Here is a 9049-nt window from a genome sequence, read left to right as displayed (position 1 = left end):
TTCTCTATAAACGCTGTCACTTTCAAGGCAGTGCGCTTGCTCGGCTGTATTATTTAAAACATAAACACTCAGCACATTAAGTGAATGTCACAATGTATCTTTTTTCATCTGCGTGATTTTAATGAAATTGTTTTCTAAGATTTGCTTCCTTTTATCCAATGTTTTGGTGGTTGATTTAAATGTTAACTGAGTGCAGCAGTTTGTCCTGCCACTCACTGAAAAAGAGCGATTCAGCTTATTTTAACACGCAGGTCAGAGGCTTTTAATTCTAACTTTATGAATAAATAATGAGACCTCCTGAACATCAAATTCACCACTCAGCCATGGTCAGGCTGTCCGGGTCGTGAATGATGACCCACATAGAAAAATTAGAAGTAGAAGTATAAAACCAGCAAAGATCATCCCAACTTGAAATTAAGCTTTCAGGCTCCAAATGAACAGGGGGGGATTTTGGCTTTACTTTTGTACGTTAATAGGAGATGAAGACCTGTCCATCGTCACATGCAGTCAATGTTAAAAAAGGGTAAAAAATGACTTGAATGTGACCTACATTTTTGCCTTAAAATTAATTGCAGTTTACTGATTAAAGGCTCATGTTAACATCTAGTTTTGTGCCCTCACAGATTTGATTTCAGGTTGGTGCTCACACCATACTTGGGCAACTAAAGGTGACAAGGAATGAGCCTGCGAAGAGTGATCGTTTAGATTCAGCCAAAAGCACAAAGCCTGTTTTCGAAACAGCCTTCTACAGTAGCAGTACGTACTGATTAAGCTAAAATGTAGTATGCAGTCTGTTAACAAGAGCAAAAAGCCTTTTATTTCTTATGTGAAGCGACTGACTATTGACTAAACACTAGAAACACTAGAAAATAAATACACAGAGAACACAGTCCAGACGTAAGGGAAACAGAGCAACTAAATACACAGAGTAATCAACACAGGTGTGGGACACAGGACACAGGTGAAGCTAATGAGGTCAATCAAAAAGGAGGGAAACGCACAAGAGCAGGTAGTAAAACTAAACTGTAAACACAAGACAAAGGCTGTTTTTTAAACGTCTGCTACATACTACCTACGAATGTAGTATGTAGTATGTAGTAACGTAGTATGTAGTAGGCAGTAGGCACTGCCTACTACATACTACGTTCGAATTTAGTCTGTAGTATGACTGTTCTGCTGGATCTGTTGTTATGCAGGATGCTGAGCCAAACGTCACTGGATTTCCGGTTTCGGAAAGTGGAAGTAAACAACAGCCAAGCTGATAGATATACTGCTTCTTTAGCATCACTTTTGATTTAAAAAGTTGAGAAGTGGTTTATAAGGAATTTAATAATTTTAACAGCACCTAAAAACTGAGTGCCCCCTGTCAAAAAGAAGAAAAAAGAAAAAGCGGAACATTATCGCTGTGCATTGTGGGAAAAAGTATGTGAGGCAGACTGGTCCGATGCATACTGACAAATTTTCCTGAATCAGTACGCATCCGGGGAGTTTTGGCATCCTGCAGATTTTGCTCTTGTTCACATACTACATACTGAATTTTGGCCAAATCAGTACGTACTGCTAGTATAGTAGGCAGTTTTCGAAAACAGCCTAAGAAACACAAGAAAATACAACAAGAGGCATGGATCACTAAACACACAAGGGAGACAAAGGATAACTAACAGAATACACACAGGGAGCAGCCAATGCAAGAAACACAAGGGAAAAACTAAACTAAGCATCAACGCCTTTACACTGTAAGTCTTTACAATATGTTTTTTTCCTTGGTTGTCCCATGACTGGAAGCTAGTTGTGTCTAATTTTTTGGGGGTTTTCTCTTCGTGCGTTATTTATGTGTCGTCTATGTTGCATTTTGGTCTTTGTTTGTATGGAAAATTCAATAAATACACCATGACTAAAATAAAATATATCATATCCCAACCAAAAGTAAATGAACACTGGGGGAACTAGATATAACTCTATTGCACATACAGTGAAGTATTTGTAAAGAAGCGCTGGTTAATCTTGTAAATTCCAGTCATTCCAGAGGCTTTACTCACCTCACAGATAACTGTTCATTTCTGTGCAATGTATTAAATTCCATATAAACCACCTCTTGACTGTTTTTCCTAGCTTAAGTGGATTTTACGCAATTGTGGTTTTCCTATCGTCTGGGCCTTTTTGACTTCCACTTTCCAAACCAGCAAAGTTGACAATGTTGACGTGCAGATTTTTGCTGCATATGTTTGCTTAAATTGTTTATTAGACCTACAGTAAATACAAAATGCAGTTGAGGCTGGTGGGATTTTAATTATTGGCGAGCTCAATTGGACGTAAAACAACATATCTGACCCAATATTTGACCGAAACACGAATTCCCATCATGGAAAGTTGTCTTTGTGCTTCAATGCATTTTTCATTTGCATCCACAAACATCTGAATGTGTTTTCCCATCCTGCTAAAATAACATTCATGATGGCATGAAAGTGGTCAACTAGTCTTTGATTTGTTTTCTTCTGTGCAAACTGTCCTTCGAATTACAAATAAGGACAGTTTCCCCCTCTCACACAGACACAGACCATGTGTGCATGACAGCCATCAGCTTATGTCTTTGCTGTGTGTTCGACAGAAGGGGAGACATGAGGTGTTGCAAAGTATTTGATCAGTAATCCACCTTCAGCTTCACTTCTTTGAGGTGAGCTTGATGTGTCAGCACCCCGAGGGACCCTGTGACAGGACAGTCTGTCAGAGAGCTCTGTTCTCTGCTGCTGGATTGAGAGCTGCAGCTGTTTCCTCTTCATTACATCCAACCTCTCCGTTTCCCAAATGATGAAAACAACTCTGTTTTTATGTTCACAAAACAAACTGTGTGTTATAGTTTTACTCTTTTCTTAGACTGCATTGAAAGAAAGATGACACGTCGTAGAGGCTGACTTCACCCCCTCTTTTTAATCTCTGACAGTTTCTAATATAAACCACACTTTCTCATTAAAGCAGGATCAATCAATCAATCAATCAATCTTTATTTATATAGCACCTTTCATACAAATAAAATGCAACCTTAAGTGCTTGACAGCGATGGAAAACAAGAAAGAAGCAGAAATGAAACAATGGCAAGACATATTAGGGGAAGATAATAATAATGATAATAATAAAACTAATAAGAATACAAATTAAAAATAAGAATAACATAAAATAAAATAAAATAGAGACTAATGCACACCAAAATAAAATATGTGTAATTAAAATAAGTTAAAGCATCAAAATTAAGAATAAAAATAGTTAAAATAAATAGATTTAAAAGGTAAGGATAAGAGTTTAAAAATAAAACTAAGGCTAAAAATATCAATAAAATTGAGTAGATAAATAAAATTAAATAAATGAATGAATAAATACATACAAATTGAATAAGATAACAGTTAAAATTACTAAAATAATAAAGCAACATTTAAATTAATATTACAGTAAAAGGTAGGTAAGAAACTTGTTAAACCCTACATAAAAGCCAGACTGAATAAATATGTTTTTAGTTTACGTTTAAAAGTCTCAATATCTCTATCAGCGCCTCTCAGATCCTCTCAGGATTAAACCAGAATGTAAGACATTTGCATTGAAAGAGAAGCTGAGTAGCTTGAACACAAGATTTAGAGTAAGAGGTGAAATCATAGTTTCATGAGTCTTCTTTGTTTTTGACACTCTTCATTGAGCTAAAAGAAATGTATTGAATTTAATCGACAACAGTTTCTCTGTTGAACAGATCAGAGAAGTTGATGTGAGGGAGAAGCTGCGCTGTGCTTTATGAGAAACTTTGACCATCCATGTATCCATCAATACATTGTGATTTACCTGTGTCCGTACAATTAACTGTGCTCCCCGTTTATAATGAGATTATATGCAACAGCCTAAAAATGTGAGTTTATGCAGACAAGATCACATTGTTTTATTAATATAATGAGGACTCTATTGGGATATTTTGTGAATGTATGATGTCTGATCTTGGCAGCAGAAGAAATCCTCCATGCATGGAGTCCAGACACTGCTGGTGGTGACTGATGACTTTCTGGGACTGGATGAAGACTGAAGACTTTGCGGAGACCAGGTGGCGAAGGTACTAGCTGGAGAGAGAGAGTCATAATTTGAAAGACGAGCCACTGTGCTATTGGATGAGAGTCTAAAGGCTGATTTATACTACGCTAGAGGTACGTGTAGCTCCTGTACCTATGCAGAGGGCACCTCCTCTGATGGGCACCTCCAAAATGTATCTACGCGTCGAATCGATGCGGACCGCAAGCCCTGTGATTGGTCGGCATTGTATTTCCCGCATTTACAGCACCTCCGGGATCCCCGCTCATCGGCTGCACATCGGCTGTGTATTTCATCTCCTACTCTCTATTCTTCATGTAATCATGTCCATATGATAAACAGCAACATGTATCAGCTGTAGATTAACATATCACGCTCTGAATCACTGTGGAAAAGTAAACATAAATCGTAGCGGGCTCGGAAACAGGCGACTGGACTATCAGAGAGACCACACTGCCCTCAAGCGTTTTGGCAGAGTAGTGCTGCTCGTCACGGACAGAACGACGCAGAAGTATGTAGTGCTCATGTCCGCATCAGCCCCTTCTGCATTGGGGCGACGAAGAAGTATAAACCAGTCTTAAGTATGCCACCGCTGATTAACCAATGACAGCCCCTGAACATGCAGCCTGAGGAAGGTGAGATTATGCACAAGGGAGACAAAAGTTAAACTACTGCTGTGAATGCAGGTATGACTTCCTGTCTGAACTTTCGCTAGAGCTACATTAGTCTTTTCATTTTGTAGTTTGTTACAGATGCACAGCAGTTCTTACGAAAGTCACACTGAAACTAGGATCTTTCCTGACCTTTAAAAAAACAGGTTTTGTTGTCTGAACTCCATCAGAGATCCAGATGTGGACAAAAAAAACACTGGACCATTTAGTGACATTCCTGAACGCTGTACACCCACCATTTTCATCCCACCACCAAAAACACAAGATAAAGTAAAATATTCATTACTTGATCCCCCATTGGGTTAAATTATTTATGACATCAGCTCAAAGAAAAGGGCGGGATAATTAAATAATAGATAGAAAATGCAAAGGTTATAGAAAAGAAAAGTAAATTAGAGTAATAATAAATATGTAAATAACAGTAATATAATTACTGAGAGCAACTCTCACATATACACATAGTAATGACTTTCTGCACAGAGAAAGAAAACACAGTGTGTGTAGCATATTGATTTAATAAAATACATCAGAGTGAGCATTGCACATTGAAATAGTCTTTACAAAGATGCAAATGCACTTTATAAACATACATAATACCTGTGACATTTCTTTAACAGATTTGGACAATAAAAAGTGTACTTTTGTCTGTTCACACTAAAAACAGACCAGCCTCCTCCGCTCTGATCTGTTCACTTGCACGCTGAGATGAAAATGAAGCCATCCTGCAGATGTCACACACAGCTCATGCAGCTTGTGAAATAGCAGTGAAAGCCTTGTGAAAGAACAGAAAAAAGTGTAATTCTCAAGGTACAAAGGTCACCTGTAGCTCTGAACGAAGCTTAAGAACTTTAAAAATATGAAGAGAGTGATGTTGACCAAGACGTGCTATAACAGTTTATTAAGAGATTTGTTCCTGCTGATGTTGTTTTTATTTTCTCTTTTGTTGATGATCAGTTCAGATTTAGAGGAAGCAAGCTGAAGAAAGTCATTTTTCCACTTTTACCTATGTAAGAGCACTCTCTGCCAAAGTTCACACTCGTATGATTTGAAATCAAATGTTTGGTTATAAACTGAACTTGCTTGAACCATTTTTCAGACACAGGGTTTTTGGCCCTTCAAGACCAAACAGACAGAGTTAGTAGTGTCCGTTATTGTTTTGTGGTGGTCCAAGGTATGAGCTGACTAGTACTGGTGAAAAAAGACAACAAAAAAACATCCAGAGGGCTGGTTCTGGCTTCGAGCCTGAAGAGGTTTGGTTACCTGTAAAAATCAAGATTACAAAACCTTAAGGAGGAACTTGTAAACCAAGCAGCAACCTCTGATCTTAAAATATGAATCCAATGGGGAAGAGCTAAAAACTGCAATTCATAGTGTCCACTTGAGGCTGGCTGCAGAAACACCAGAAACCACATACACACCCATTCAAAGGAGACAATCTTTACAGCAGAAATAAACATGTTTACAGCCTGGTACAAAAAACTGTTGAAATCTGAATAGCTAATTTCTCTATCGGCACACACTTTACAGGGGTCAATTATTTTATAACTTATCATTTTTGAAGATATTAAACCTAAGTGTTTTGCCCAAATAAGGGCATGGCTGATCGATTGACAGGCGGGCACCCTGTAGCTGTTAGCAAAGAGGCTCAAAGCCCGCCTCTTTACCTCACACTAGCTTGACAGAAGTTAGAATGAGTTCAGCATTTCCAATATGGCACCAGCCGATGATTGGCTTCAAAACAGCGCTTCAGAAACAGCTGGGCGATGTCACGGATACTATGTCCATTTATTATAGTCTATGGTGTAAACTGATGATTGGCTGTGGCCTGTGGGTCTTTAAACCCTGACACTTTGAGTATCACTGTGTTAACCTGCTCATATTTTCGTTAATCCTCCTCTTAAAGTGTATAACCTTAAGGTAGTGTTGACTTCATGTGGATTTAACCTGAAACTCTCAAACTGAGTCTCATATTTTTTTTTACAAATGAATGCATCAGATCAACAGTTGTGATGTCATTATGTACACCTGTCATGTTACAGGATCCTTACATTTCCATCAGTCATTATTATGATAATAAATGATGACAGCACAGAGAATACATCCTTACGGTTCTTCAAGGCTCCACGGAGTGCTGCTCTTTTCGCTGTGAGAAGCCGCTCTCTTCATCCTTCCAGGCTCCAAAACAATCCCTATTCTTTCTGGAGATCTGCCAACCTCTAATTAACACAGAGACTTTCCCCCCCTCAGATCGTAACACAGCAGCATGTGCAGTTCTTTCACCCTCATGCAGAACCAATCAGCCAAACACGAGTTAATCAGTGAGAAAAATGGGTTAATATCACTGTACCTGCAGTGTTGTGCACAGAGCAGCGAGGTGTCCCCACCTGATTACTTTGCGCCCCAGCAGCTAATTTGAGATGGTTGGCTGAGGCAGGATCAAAACAGCCCAGGGCGGTGAAGCGATGCAGAGGTAGCTGTGATCAAAGTGATCAGTGTTGTGGATCAGAATGTGTAATCTAGCTATGCTTTCTTGATAAATTGTGCAAAATCTTTTGTTCTCACAAGCATCCTTTAGTTATTTGGCACCTGCTCCTCCACTCTCTCACTGGAATGAAAAAACAGGAATATCTGACAAAAATATTAAACATGTTGTCAGATTAAAAAATAAAAAAAAAGGTGATTCAGAGCTTTTCCCCTTTATCTTTATCTTTTACAGAGCAGTTTTCTTCCTCAGCACCATGGCAACAGGATTATGTCTTAAGCTCAAGCAGAGACTTTCAAGGACATGGCAGCAAGCCCTGGGATGTACCTTTGATTGAATGAAAGGAACTTCAAACTGTTTTTGATGCCGAGATGTCACGAATCTTTGAAATGTTTTTCATGTACTGTAACTCTGAACTCAGAGAAGGCTGGAGAATAAACACTCAGACTCATGTTCACCAACATTTTAATTCAACTCATTGTACACCTCAATGTCAGCAGTTCTGCAGTAACAAGGCTGTGCCCTGCTTTTCATGAAATGTAATGGGGCGCTGGTTGAGCTTAGCAGCGGTTAAATTCCGCACCAGATGTCGAGAATGCAGCACAGCAGTGTCAAAATCGACCCTTGGCCCTTTAATGTACATCATTCTCCACTCAAGTGTTTCTGACTCTATCCACACTGAGATCTCTCAGTAAAGACATGAAAGAGCCCATAATTTATCTCTCAAATATAACACATGATAAAGTAGGGTTACCACAAATTTCATTCCATTCCACTGACAGATTCTATGTAACAATATCAAATCTTAACTTGGGGGTCTGAATTTCCAGCTTTTATGTTTCTTGTCTTGGTCAATCATGTTTCAGCAAGTTTTGGCGTTTTGCATGGAAAACAGTCCATGTGAATGCACGCCGCTGTCGAGTCACGTTTGACTCCCATTGGTGGTTACCAGATCATTTATTTACCTCAATTAACAGACATCTGTTTGCAAGTACAGCTAAAAGTCTGTTCTGGATCAAACATTTACACTGAGACAAAGCTGTCGCAAAAGCCAATCAGTAGTGAGATTTACTGAATTCCTTGAATGCATCAGCAACGATCAGTCTGACCTCTGTTGAACAAAGATGCATTTAAAAGTTTTCTTCTCTTCTTAAATACAGAATACTTTTTACAAAACTGCATCATCATGTTGTTATTTTGGCAAATTTATGACCCGATAATTGTAAGTAAATCACCAGAAACACGTTTATTTCTCAGGTTCATACTGCTGAAGTGAGCCAGAGTGAAGCGTCTGTGTGTCCATTGTAGAAGTTAGACCTCACGGTACCTCAAACAGATGGATGGGTGCTACCCTGGTGGTTGTAATGGACCAAGAATGACAGCAGAGTTACATTGCAGAGTTTACGTGGCAAACATGAATGCATCAAAAAAAAGAAAGTCTTGGCTGGAAGTCATTTTTGTAAAAGTTGGCATCCATTCCCAGAACGGTAAAATCGCCTCTTGTTGTCAGACAATGATTGCTGATTGGTTTTGAGATTGCCTCAAATGAAACTAGTCCTATGAATGCAGCTACAAATTAGGGGTTGCAGTAGCTCAGTCTGCAGGGACTTGGATGAAGAACCCGAGGGTCACCAGTTCAAGTAAGCCGCACCAAGGCGTGGAGGTCGGACTGGGGGCTGGAGAGTTGCCAGTTCACCTTCTCGGCACTGTTGAGGTGCCTTTGAGGAAGACACTAAACCTCACAATGTTGCAGTACTCATTTGTGTGCAGCATTGTCACTCTGACATCTCATTGCATATCCATGAGACCCTGTTTATGCATATTTGAGCATGTG

At 39.1% G+C, this 9049-nt stretch overlaps 1 long non-coding RNA gene across 1 annotated transcript; it reads left to right on the top strand.

The window, feature by feature from the left end:
- Window positions 1–958: 958 nt before the first annotated feature.
- On the top strand, window positions 959–7672 carry LOC117830445. The gene is made up of 3 exons (XR_004634787.1): window positions 959–1009; window positions 3983–4087; window positions 7450–7672. It is a non-coding gene; the product is annotated as an uncharacterized LOC117830445 (long non-coding RNA).
- Window positions 7673–9049: the final 1377 nt, after the last annotated feature.

Source organism: Notolabrus celidotus, chromosome 18 (genome assembly GCF_009762535.1).
Source record: "Notolabrus celidotus isolate fNotCel1 chromosome 18, fNotCel1.pri, whole genome shotgun sequence".
Classification (NCBI taxonomy): Eukaryota; Metazoa; Chordata; class Actinopteri; order Labriformes; family Labridae; genus Notolabrus; species Notolabrus celidotus.
Note: the sequence above shows the minus strand (reverse complement) of the source record. Positions and strands in the feature narration are given on the sequence as shown.